We start from the raw sequence: 12900 nt of genomic DNA, 5'->3' as shown, positions 1-12900 counted from the left end.
ACCTTCCGGAAGCAGCAAAGAAATATCATTGATGAATAACATGAAGAGCAGCGATTCTAGGTTGCTACCTTGTGGGACTCCAGAGACATCCATGAACTGCGCTGAAAACTTAATTCCTATCTTCACACAGAGTGTTCGATTCATGAAATAGGAACCAGGCCATTGCACGAGAGCATATGAAACTCAAACTTTTCCCAGTTTAGCTAAAAGTATTCTGTGGCCTACTCGGTCGGTGTATACTGCGGTTCTATTTGAGCACCGTTACTCATGTTTCGCAAGCAAGTCGACGAGATTTCGACTAAATTAGTCGTTGTCTAACGTTTCGGATAAAAACTATATTGATGATTTCAGTTCACCAATGGCAGCAGTAACTCGACGACTTGGTATTAGAGAGTACATTTTTAAAAGTGTGCTGCCGTGACAATCACCAAGAAACATCTACTGGTAAACCTTCTTTGAGCTTATATTTCAGGAACGACCAAAATAATCATGAATTTCGTCTAGGGTACCCTGCATCCTAAAGGTGTACCGTTTGTAGAGGAAGCGGTTATATTTTATATAAAAAAATCTGATTTGGTTGAATCGATGCTTTGAAACCGGGCAACGTGCTTTACAAAAATGTCGCAACACCGTGGAACGCTGCTTATTTAGATGCCGAAGACAAGGATTAGACCAAGCGATTTTTTTATTGGTCTTCGCAGAGGGAAAGTACATGGAGAGAATTCCAAAAAAAAAAAATGCCAATCGAATATATTACCTAATCTGACCTCGAGATCCCGTGGTTTTTGTGATATTTTCATATTTTTCATATACACTAGCCTTTTCAACTCAACGAATCCGCGCTGGCATAGAATTTGCCGCTGAATAAATTTTGCTTTGGCCAATCGTTGATGATATATTGATATACTTTACGTTGTGCTCTCCGTGCGACGACTCTAAAACTGAAAGGCAGCGCGTTAACTGTATTGATTGGAATTGACCTCAAATCATCCCCCAACCGAATGCTGGCGATAACGTAACTCTCGTCTGACTTCACGTACTGGAATATTAGTCGTGACACCACGACAGCATTGTCAAACATCAGCGTTGTGACGTTTTTGACGAGAAGTCGTGGAGTAGTAGCGTTGCAATCGGTTCTCAGTAGCTAGTGCTCTCGTTGCGTATTGGATCACCTTTTGAAAACCGTTCCGAAGCTGGTGCGGAATTATAGATGGAGGTAGCATCAGCAGATACTACGATTTCCTGCGTCGAGTCGTAGTGTGTGAGTGGGGTCTGACTTTTTGACACTTCTCCCAATCACATCTAGCATCAGCTCTCCGGAAGGATTGGTGGGAGGTGGTATCTTAGCCGTTGCCTTAATTTTTGCTGAATCCGGTCACAGTTCATTGGAAACGATAGAAGCCAGATATTTCCCACAACCCAGTAAGCATGGTATTGATAAGGTGCTAAGAGCCCAAGGACACCACATGAAAGGTCTGGTGGTATAATGGCCTCGAGGTATGATGGCCCAACAAGCCAGACGTCGTAGGTTCGAGTGGAGGTCTATCCAGAAGTCAATGGCCTCTATCAGGATTCCTGATAAATAAATAATAAACATATATCACTGATCGTTCCTGCGGCATTCTAGCTACATGCCCAGTCAATTATAGACTGCCGTTTTTTATCCGCTTGGCTATAACGCAATTTCGTGATGATGGTACCGCTTCTCTGCACGCCAGCCCTCCGTGTAATTTATTTGTTTATTTCTAAGCGTATCATCTGACATAAAGTCTTAATGAAAAAAGGATAACCATTAAAAGTAACTAGAGTTAGCTAATCTATGTTTGAAAATATGACTAGGCAAATCAAATTCAAAAAGATGCTCGACACTCGTGAATGTTCTCACACAAAAAGCAACAGGTTCATAATAACCATAGTTCGTACGATGGAATTGGTTCGAAAGCATCGAGAAGGGCCTCAGCATACGTTGAGATGCACGAAAATTCATCAATGACAGCAACTTCGGGAACTTCGGAACGCGAGACATCGGAACATCTGCTTTGCAGTTGTTGTGCATTATTTAAACGCAGATCAAGGCTTCTTGGCAGTGGCTTCTTATAGCCCAAAGAGATTTGGTCTTTGAATCCTGGAAAGGTGATTGGCTTCATAAACCATATTTTACCTGACTGGGAGCGTGTCGGGGCAGGTACCTGATCACTCACAACAATAGTGGTCATTGTATTTTGCAAAGGGACACGCATAGCAATTGACTGGAATATATTACAAAAGTTCACATCAATGGACAACGTAATCCTGATTCCCTAACAAAAAAAAACTTCGGGGAATCCAGTTCAGCATTCAGGATCTTGGCAATGCATACAGCCTGTTGTACTTTGCGGCGGCGTTCTAGAGTGTCAAGTCCAAGCAGGCGGCAATGATCCGGGTACGGTGGCAGATTCGTAGGACCACGCCAAGGTAATTCTTTCAGCGCCAATCGGATGAAACGTCTCTATATACGCTCGAGGCGCAGGTTCCACGAAAGCTGGTGCGGACTTCAAACCACACTTACGTTTTCTAGTAGAGGCCGTACAAGTGAGCAGTATAGAGCTTTTAGACAGTGGGGATCCTTGAAGTCACGTCCAATTTTTGTGATGAACCCTAATTGCCGACTTGTTTTCGAAACAATTTCAGCACGGTGTCTATCGAATGTCAGCTTTCGGTCGAGAATAACTCCAAGGTCGTTGACGTTATCGACTCTACGCAGCACTTCTCCGTCGACAGCCTAATCAAAAATTATTGGCGTTTCAATGCGGTGAAAGGTTATCACTTCACATTTTGCAGTAATTAAAATTAGAGAGTTCAGTTTACACCACGTCACAAAGGCATTTAAAAGTGATTGTAGACGATAACGATCCTCGATGGTGCGAATCGTCAAGTATATTTTCAAATCATCGGCGTAAACTAATCTGCAACCAATCCCAAGTGCATCAGCAACATTATTGAAGAAAATAATGAAAAGAAACGGTTCTAGGTTACTACCCTGTGGTACAGCGGACTTGTTCGTGAACGCAGACGATACAACCTGATTCAAGCTTAGCTTGCCAAATTCTATTGCACAGGAATGTTTTAAGCCATTTAACAAACCGTGATAAAGCATCAAGACGGGAAATTTTGTTCAGCAGTATTCGATGATCAATTCGGTCAAAGGCAGCTTTGAGGTCCGTGTAAATAACATCAACCTGTACGTTTCGGTCGAGTTCAGAAATGCAATTCGGTGTGAAATCCATCAGATTTGTTGATACAGATCTTCCAGGAATAAAACCATGCTGGTCCGAAGAAATGTAGTTGCGTGTGCAATTCAATATAATAGAGTTTACAATGATTTTAAACAATTTAGACGAAGCTGACAGATTAGTTATACCACGATAGTTTTTGACATTTCGTCGATCACCACTTTTAAAAACCGGAAACATATAGGAGTGCTTCCATACCTCAGGAAACTTCCCTTGAGCCAAAGGTCGGGTGAAAATTGTGCAAAATGGAGCAGCCAGAATATCAATACAACGGCACAAAAGAACAGCTGGTATTCCTTTGGAACCAACAGTGTCCGAACATTTAAGTTTTTTAACGGCGGTGGTAATCATGTCATGCGTTACCTCAAAAATGTATGTCAAGATTAACAAGGTCGGCTGGCACATTAGCCGCGGCACGCCGAGCATCGTCATTTGAGGCACAATCCGTGGCAAATACTGAGGAGAAGAACTTCGCAAAAAGCTCACAAGAATCAGAGTCCAAGCAGGATACTTCCAAATAGACGTCCGAAGGAGTTGAGCGGCTTTTCCGTTTTGAATTAACGAAATTCCAAAATTTTTTCGGATTTCTGCGCAAGTCTGTTTGAACTCCCGAAACATATGATTTGTAAAGACTAGAGGTTAACCGCCGATATTCTTCACTAGAGCGTTTAATTTTTGTTTAGATACATAAGACCGCAAACGGCGAGGCCTGCGCAGGCACCTCCCAATGCGATGTTCAACAATTATTTTAACATCCGTCACTTTGGTTCAAACCATCTAACGTCACGAAAGCATTCGATATCTCACCGAAAACCCTGAAGCTTGATGTGGAACTATCAAGGGTGGCACGAACCAGTCTAGTGAGTTTTGTTGGAAAACCATTTTCGAGTATTATCTGCCATAACTAATTTCTCTTAACTGAGTCGTACGCTGCCCTAAAGTCTATGTACAGGTGGTGAGTCTGCAAGTCACAAAGTGAAAATTTGATTGGTATTCACCAACAGAAGTTTCCTGCAACGGCCTCAGTTTATTGAGCAGGATGTGGGGAGAAATGGTACAGTCCAGGCGGGGGCCTTTTTTGTATATCGGACATACCAGACTTTCCAACTAGTCCGAGTGCGATTCATTATCAGTCCGCACTTCCAGCATGATCGGATGGATTGCACGATAGAGCTGTTCGCTGCCATCTTTACCAGCTGCCTTGCAGTTCTTCAACTCTTTAACTGCTTTCTCCACTTCGTCCAGCGATGGTGGATCCACAGCGTCTTCTTCAGTCGTTCTTTAGATTCATAGATGACTACTACAGTCAATTTAGGATGTTTTTTCTGCTGAAAAGGTAGTATGAAATTTTCGATCGAGCCGGGGAGTACGAAGCTACTGTTATTGCAACGATCGGCAAGTCAATATCTCGGATAAACGTGAATTAAGGAAGGAAGTGTTTTGCGACGAATCAGAAAAAAAACTACTACAAGCAGAACAGCAGTCAAGTCAAACCAAATACGTCACAATAAAATGGTAAAGAGGTTCAACCGAACCTTAGTAGAGAAAAGCCGTTCCGTACTCATCGACTAAATCTACGGTCTGAAACGGCTCTAGCGTATATCTGCTCAATACCAGTCCAATTCATTCGCAAGCTGAATTTGGATGATATCCTGGGGTACAACTACTTGACTAGGTACAAAGCAACTGCTGGCAACTCCCTCCCACTAGATCCGCCCAAGACGTTTCACGAAGTCAAAGTTCGACCAGAGCGAGGAACGTGGCTAGAGGCCGTAGATGACGAACTTCAATCCATGACGAAAAACTACGTATGGTGCTTCACGGGCTAACCAGCTTGCGAGCCTTGCACAGTTCCAGTTCCTTGTAAGTTCCAAGCCTCCACTCGATACGGCTGAGGAAAGATCGACGAGCTGAGGAAAGACATTGCAATCCTGGATATCCGTCCGAAGCTAGGTTTCTGTCAAAATCACAGCGTCATAGTCGCAGCTCAAGAGACGTAGGCGAACATTGTGTATTTTTATGCGTAAGCCTCTGACATTCTGGTAGTACACAGTCTCGTCTCGCTGCTGTCCATACGTACCAATGTAGTTGTGGAGTGAACTCGTGATCATGTTTGCGGGTTCAACACGGAAAGTTCTACTATTGAAAATGTATGGATTTAGCGCCAACTCGAGTGAGGGATTGGCAGCTTATCCTCAGTTTATCTACACTCACGTTTGGGGGTTTGGTCTGAAGTTTTTAACTCTTTTTATATCTAAATAATGACAAAAGACTGTCAAGAGATAACATTCAGGAAATGGTCTGATTTTTGTTTTAAATGTTGGAAAAGTATTTTAATTCAGCTCAGATTTCTTCAAACTTAAGATTTTATTTTAACCTGCAACTTTTGACAACATTTCAAAATGGGCACTCTTAATGGGAAAAAAGTTCTTCCAGCAAGAACTCTATTGTTTATTGCTCCATTGTCAAGACGAAAATGGACTGTCTGCTTCAAAAGCAGTAAAAAGTACTGGCTGTGTTTTGGAAAATTTATTTCACTTAATACAAAATTTTGAAACGTCTCATGAAAGACGGTTATAGCTCGACTTCACAGCACCTTTTCGAGCTTAGAACGGAATTTTGTTACTAGCCGCAAAATGTAACACGCAACAGCGTGATATACTGTTGCGTAGCTGAGAGTGCTGCTACCTGAAGAATTTGATTGTCCTCCTTCCAAGTTGTAACAAGAGAGCTCTATCTGGTTCTTTTGTTTCCCAACACGAAATGATGTTCGTATTACGAAACTGTGAAAATGATATAACTTGAAGAAAGGTGAAATTTTTTTTTTACCCAAAAACTTTTTCATGTCTAATATTGTTTCTGTTGGAGACGTTTATTTATCTCCATGGATTTTCTTGTTCAAAACACTGTTTTTAATCACTTGATGTATTCGCTGATTTTCTACGGATTCTAAGGATGCTTTTGAGAAATATTGTAGTCCTTGGGCAAAATTCATTATATCCACATCTCAAATTTATTTATCTCGACGGTTTGAAGAAACTGTTTCTTAAAAGAAAAATATGTTTCGATTCTAGTATACATTTTAATACTTTGAATGAAATTTCTGGGCGAAAGATGTGTGAGAACTTTGGATCGAAACTTATCATTGTTAATTTCTTGGAGTGTCCTCCTGTATCAATTTTCCTCATTTTAAACTTCAAACAACATCTAATAACTTTGAACTTTTTCTTTCAGATTTCTTGCGGATGTTTGTGCAATTTGAATCCTGAACAACTCTGACCGTGAAGGTTTAATCCAACGACGAATTGAAAACGGACCAGTCTTTTTGCACCCGGAAAGGTTCCTTTGAGAAGAGAGAGAGAAAAAAAAAATGAAACAAAAGAGATTTCCTCCTTTAGATTTAAACTTACTCGCACACTTTGAAGACTCAGACGAAGATGAACGAACGGAACACAACATTTTAGGATTTCCTCTTTGGAAAAGCAAACGCTTGATAAAACAACAGTAAACAATATCAAACAGAACAAATCGAAACAAACTATTCTAGTCCCAAAACGTTCATCGATTGTAACAGAGGAAGATTGCAGAGAAAAAAAGTAACGACAACCGAGACCAAGATGTCGAGGCGTTTAGTAAAGTAAGTTTTGTGATGAATAAAATTGTAGCGATAGAAGCGAAGGAGACAATTGTATCAACTTTAAACTGAAAGCCACCGCTGTATGTGTGGAATGTAGGCTTTGTAGATTTGTTCGCTGCGCTAGGTCTCTGCGAACTTTCGCTATCATTACTATTATACCTACTATTATTACCGCTTACCTATACACTTAATAGATATTGGATAGATAGTAGTAACTTTTCTGCATTTATATACGCACCAATTGATGCTTAATATGTCTCGCGCGATAGATTTACCGGCCAGTGCAGGGTCGAGAGCCAATACAGAGTTGAGATATTTTTTAGGGTTTTGAACAGTTATTGTTTTTTTACGAGCAGAAGAAACCCGCTCATCCTAATTTTAATTTGATATGAGTTTTTACTTTCAATTTTAAATATTGTCACCGGTTTTTAGTTTGTGTTTGGATAATCATATCAAATTTTAAACAACTTATGCTCTACTCTCGAACCGGATAAGCAGAAGTAAACTGTTATTGGAAAACATTTGTGCTATATATAAAACATTCGAGTATTATAACACAGTTCTTTGCAAAAGTAGAGTAGGTTTTGCGCTTATCTGTAGCGAAATTTTCGGCGGAAAAAAATGCTGTTGTCAGAAATTATTTAAAAATCCCATACCGGCTAAGAAATAAAATTATATTAACCATTACACGAACTGTTTTGATGAGTCCGAACGCCAAATCAAATCTTCCACAATCAAAGTAACCATTGAGTGGAAAAAAAATGACAGTCATTTTTTCTGTCTAAAAAAGAAGTGGTTCAGTTTGAATAATAGTGTTCAACGCACGGATTATTCAAGTGAAATGAGTCATAAAATCTATCATTTTATATAATCCAGCTTATCCCGCACCAAGCTCGGGGCCACTCGCTTAAGGAAACGTGTGTAAGCTGCGTACTAACGAACCAGAATCGGTCCACTATGCTAATTGGGGTGGTTCTCCGTAATTACACAATCCATGCCAACACAGAACGCAGGTGAGTGCTATTTTTATGAACCCTTTCTAATCCCGCGAATGTATGTAGATTAGGTCAGGTGCGATAATTTTATACCTACGTACACCAGTGCCGGTGGTTATTTTCTTCTGTTATATAATTTGTGGGAAAACTTACAGTTTTATAGCTCCAATCAATTGATTAACAAATTGATTCGGCGTAAAGTGCAGGCGCAGGTGTTTTTATTGACGCTTTTAAAATCCCATAAAAGTCAAGTACGCACACGCAGCTGCGCTGTTTTTTTTTGCTCCATTCTTTCCTTTTTAATAGCCTGAAATTATGCCTCCCGCGGATTAATCACCGACCAATCACGTTTTGTTCGTGGTTCAAATTAAACGGCACAGAGTGGCTCAATTTGCTGCCAATCATGGGACAAATGTAGAACGCAATGGAAAGCGAGAGTGGGTTGATTGTGACACTAATTACATTGCGTGTGCATTTCAATTAGAAGTCAATAAAAATCGGAAATCATCTGTTTATTACTGTAACTCAGTCTGTAACTGAGCTTCTGGGCAATTGATAATAATTAACAAGGTGTTATTTCCTAGGATAAAACATCAAAAGTGGTTAGTACATAAATAAATAAAAATTGAACTAGAAATGGAATAAAAATAAAATAAACATGGAACAACACTGAGACAATATTACCTTAGAAGAAATTTAAAATGGAACAAAAATAATGCCAAAATGATAGAAAAAAAACAAGACTAAAATTGGATAATGAGTTGAAATAGTTAAGATAAAGAAGAAGGAAGAAGATAAAGACAAAAATAAGATCATTTTCTAAGCTTAATTTGGGATCATATTCTATTTTGGCCTTTCCTGGCCTTAAGAAGGGGGTTTCGGCCATTCTGAGCTCAATTTGGGATCATTATTTATTTCGGCCTTTTCTAGCCTCAAGAAGGGGGTTCTTGGCCATTCTGAGCTCAATTTGGAATCATTTTCTATTTTGGCCTTTTCTGGCCTTTCTGGCCTTTAGAAGAGGTTTTTGGCCATTTTGAGCTCAATTTGGGATCATTTTGTATTTTGGCCTTTAGAAAGGGATTTCGGCCATTCTGAGCTCAATTTGGGATCATTTTCTGTTTTGGCCTTTTCTGGCCTTAAGAATGGGTTTTTAGGCCATTCTGAGCTCAATTTGGGATCATTTTCTATTTCGGCCTTTTCTGGCCTTTAGGAGGGGTTTTTGGCCATTCTGAGCTCAATTTGGGATCATTTTCTATTTTGGCCTTTTCTGGCCTCTAGAAGGGGTTTTCGGCGATTCTAAGCTTAATTTGGGATCATTTTCTATTTTGGCCTTTTCTGGCCTCTAGAAGGGGTTTTCGACCATTCTGAGCTTAATTTGGGATCATTTTCTATTTTGGCCTTTTCTGGCCTCTAGAAGGGGTTTTCGACCATTCTGAGCTTAATTTGGGATCATTTTCTATTTTGGCCTTTAGAAGTGGTTTTTGGCCTTTCTGAGCTCAATTTGGGATCATTTTCTATTTTGGCCTTTTCTGGCCTTTAGAAGGGGTTTTTGGTGATTCTGAGCTCAATTAGGGATCAGTTTCTATTTTGGCCTTTTCTGGCCTTTAGAAGATGTTTTCGACCATTCTGAGCTCAATTTGGGATCATCCTCTATTTTGGCCTTTTCGGGCCTTTAGAAGAGGTTTTTGGCCATTCTGAGCTCAATTTGGAATCATTTTCTATTTTGGCCTTTTCTGGCTTTTAGAAGGGGTTTTCGGCCATTCTGTGCTCAGTTAGGGATCATTTTCTATTTTGGCCTTTTCTGGCCTTTGAAAGAGGTTTTCGGCCATTCTGAGCTCAATTTGAGTTCATTTTCTATTTTGGCCTTTTCTGGCCTTTAGAAGAGGTTTTCGGCCATTCTGAGCTCATTTTAAGATAATTTTCTATATTGGCCTTTTCTGGCCTTTAGAAGAGGTTTTTGGCCATTCTGAGCTCAATTTGGGATCATTTTCTATTTTGGCCTTTTCTGGCCTTTAGAAGAGGTTTTTGGCCAATCTGAGCTCAATTTGGGATCATTTTCTATTTTGGCCTTTTCTGGCCCTTAGAAGGGGTTTTTGGCCACTCTGAGCTCAATTTGGGATCATTTTCTATTTTGGCCTTTTCTGGCCTTTGGAAGAGGTTTTCGGCCATTCTGAGCTCAATTTGGGATCATTTTCTATTTTGGCCTTTTCTGGTCCTTAGAAGGGGTTTTTGGCCATTCTGAGCTCAATTTGGGATCATTTTCTATTTTGGCCTTTTCTGGCCTTTAGAAGAGGTTTTTGGCCATTCTGAGCTCAATTTGGAATCATTCTCTATTTTGGCCTTTTCTGGCCTTTAGAAGAGGTTTTTGGCCATTCTGAGCTCAATTTGGAATCATTTTCTATATTGGCCTTTTCTGGCCTTTAGAAGAGGTTTTTGGCCATTCTGAGCTCAATTTGGGATCATTTTCTATTTTGGCCTTTTCTGGCCCTTAGAAGGGGTTTTTGGCCACTCTGAGCTCAATTTGGGATCATTTTCTATTTTGGCCTTTTCTGGCCCTTAGAAGAGGTTTTTGGCCATTCTTAGCTCAATTTGGGATCATTTTCTATATTGGCCTTTTCTGGCCCTTAGAAGGGGTTTTTTGGCCATTCTGAGCTCAATTTGGGATCATTTTCTATTTTGGCCTTTTCTGGCCTTTAGAAGAGGTTTTCAGCCATTCTGAGCTCAATTTAAGATCATTTTCTATTTTGACCTTTTCTGGCCTTTAGAAGGGGTTTTTGGCCATTCTGAGCTCAATTTGGGATCATTTTCTAATTTGGCCTTTTCTGGCCTTTGGAAGAGGTTTTCAGCCATTCTGAGCTCAATTTAAGATCATTTTCTATTTTGACCTTTTCTGGCCTTTAGAAGGGGTTTTTGGCCATTCTGAGCTCAATTTGGGATCATTTTCTATTTTGGCCTTTTCTGGCCTTTAGAAGAGGTTTTCAGCCATTCTGAGCTCAATTTAAGATCATTTTCTATTTTGACCTTTTCTGGCCTTTAGAAGAGGTTTTTGGCCATTCTGAGCTCAATTTGGGATCATTTTCTATTTTGGCCTTTTCTGGCCCTTAGAAGGGGTTTTTGGCCATTCTGAGCTCAATTTGGGATCATTTCCTATTTTGGCCTTTTCTGGCCTTTAGAAGGGGTTTTTGGCCATTCTGAGCTCAATTTGGGATCATTTTCTATTTTGGCCTTTTCTGGCCTTTAGAAGAGGTTTTTGGCCATTCTGAGCTCAATTTGGGATCATTTTCTATTTTGGCCTTTTCTGGCCCTTAGAAGGGGTTTTTGGCCACTCTGAGCTCAATTTGGGATCATTTTCTGTTTTGGCCTTTTCTGGCCTTTGGAAGAGGTTTTCGGCCATTCTGAGCTCTATTTGGGATCATTTTCTATTTTGGCCTTTTCTGGCCTTTAGAAGAGGTTTTCGGCCATTCTGAGCTCAATTTGGGATCATTTTCTATTTTGGCCTTTTCTGGCCTTTAGAAGAGGTTTTTGGCCATTCTGAGCTCAATTTGGGATCATTTTCTATTTTGGCCTTTTCTGGCCCTTAGAAGGGGTTTTTGGCCACTCTGAGCTCAATTTGGGATCATTTTCTGTTTTGGCCTTTTCTGGCCTTTGGAAGAGGTTTTCGGCCATTCTGAGCTCTATTTGGGATCATTTTCTATTTTGGCCTTTTCTGGCCCTTAGAAGGGTTTTTTGGCCATTCTGAGCTCAATTTGGGATCATTTTCTATTTTGGCCTTTTCTGGCCTTTAGAAGAGGTTTTTGGCCATTCTGAGCTCAATTTGGGATCATTCTCTATTTTGGCCTTTTCTGGCCTTTAGAAGAGGTTTTTGGCCATTCTGAGCTCAATTTGGAATCATTTTCTATATTGGCCTTTTCTGGCCTTTAGAAGGGGTTTTCGGCCATTCTGTGCTCAATTTGGGATCATTTTCTATTTTGGCCTTTTCTGGCCTTTAGAAGAGTTTTCGGCCATTCTGAGCTCAATTTGGGATCATTTTCTATTTTGGCCTTTTCTGGCCTTTAGAAGAGGTTTTTGGCCATTCTGAGCTCAATTTGGGATCATTTTCTATTTTGGCCTTTTCTGGCCCTTAGAAGGGGTTTTTGGCCATTCTGAGCTCAATTTGGGATCATTTTCTATTTTGGCCTTTTCTGGCCTTTAGAAGAGATTTTCAGCCATTCTGAGCTCAATTTAAGATCATTTTCTATTTTGACCTTGTCTGGCCTTTAGAAGGGGTTTTCGGCCATTCTGAGCTCAATTTGGGATCATTCTCTATTTTGGCCTTTTCTGGCCTTTAGAAGAGGTTTTTGGCCATTCTGAGCTCAATTTGGAATCATTTTTTATTTTGGCCTTTTCTGGCCTTTAGAAGGGGTTTTCGGCCATTCTGTGCTCAATTTGGGATCATTTTCTATTTTGGCCTTTTCTGGCCTTTGGAAGAGGTTTTCGGCCATTCTGAGCTCAATTTGGGATCATTTTCTATTTTGGCCTTTTCTGGCCTTTAGAAGGGGTTTTCGGCCATTCTGTGCTCAATTTGGAATCATTTTCTATTTTGGCCTTTTCTGGCCTTTGGAAGAAGTTTTCGGCCATTCTGAGCTCAATTTGGGATCATTTTCTATTTTGGCCTTTTCTGGCCCTTAGAAGGGGTTTTTGGCCATTCTGAGCTCAATTTGGGATCATTCTCTATTTTGGCCTTTTCTGGCCTTTAGAAGAGTTTTCGGCCATTCTGAGCTCAATTTGGGATCATTCTCTATTTTGGCCTTTTCTGGCCTTTAGAAGAGGTTTTTGGCCATTCTGAGCTCAATTTGGAATCATTTTCTATATTGGCCTTTTCTGGCCTTTAGAAGGGGTTTTCGGCCATTCTGTGCTCAATTTGGGATCATTTTCTATTTTGGCCTTTTCTGGCCTTTGGAAGAGGTTTTCGGCCATTCTGAGCTCAATTTGGGATCATTTTCTATTTTGGCCTTTT

General features: G+C 40.3%; 1 protein-coding gene across 2 annotated transcripts in view; it reads left to right on the top strand.

Annotated features, from left to right (window-relative positions):
- LOC129720519 (adenomatous polyposis coli protein-like) overlaps positions 1 to 7596 on the top strand; it is a 57753-nt gene extending 50157 nt beyond the window's left edge. For both annotated transcript variants that reach the window (XM_055672007.1, XM_055672004.1), the window contains exon 7: positions 6507 to 7596. The gene's annotated coding sequence lies outside the window, so the exon portion shown is untranslated. The remainder of the gene's footprint in view (positions 1 to 6506) is intronic.
- The last annotated feature ends 5304 nt before the right edge of the window (positions 7597 to 12900 follow it).

This window comes from Wyeomyia smithii, chromosome 1 (assembly GCF_029784165.1).
Source record: "Wyeomyia smithii strain HCP4-BCI-WySm-NY-G18 chromosome 1, ASM2978416v1, whole genome shotgun sequence".
Lineage (NCBI taxonomy): Eukaryota > Metazoa > Arthropoda > Insecta > Diptera > Culicidae > Wyeomyia > Wyeomyia smithii.
Note: the sequence above shows the minus strand (reverse complement) of the source record. Positions and strands in the feature narration are given on the sequence as shown.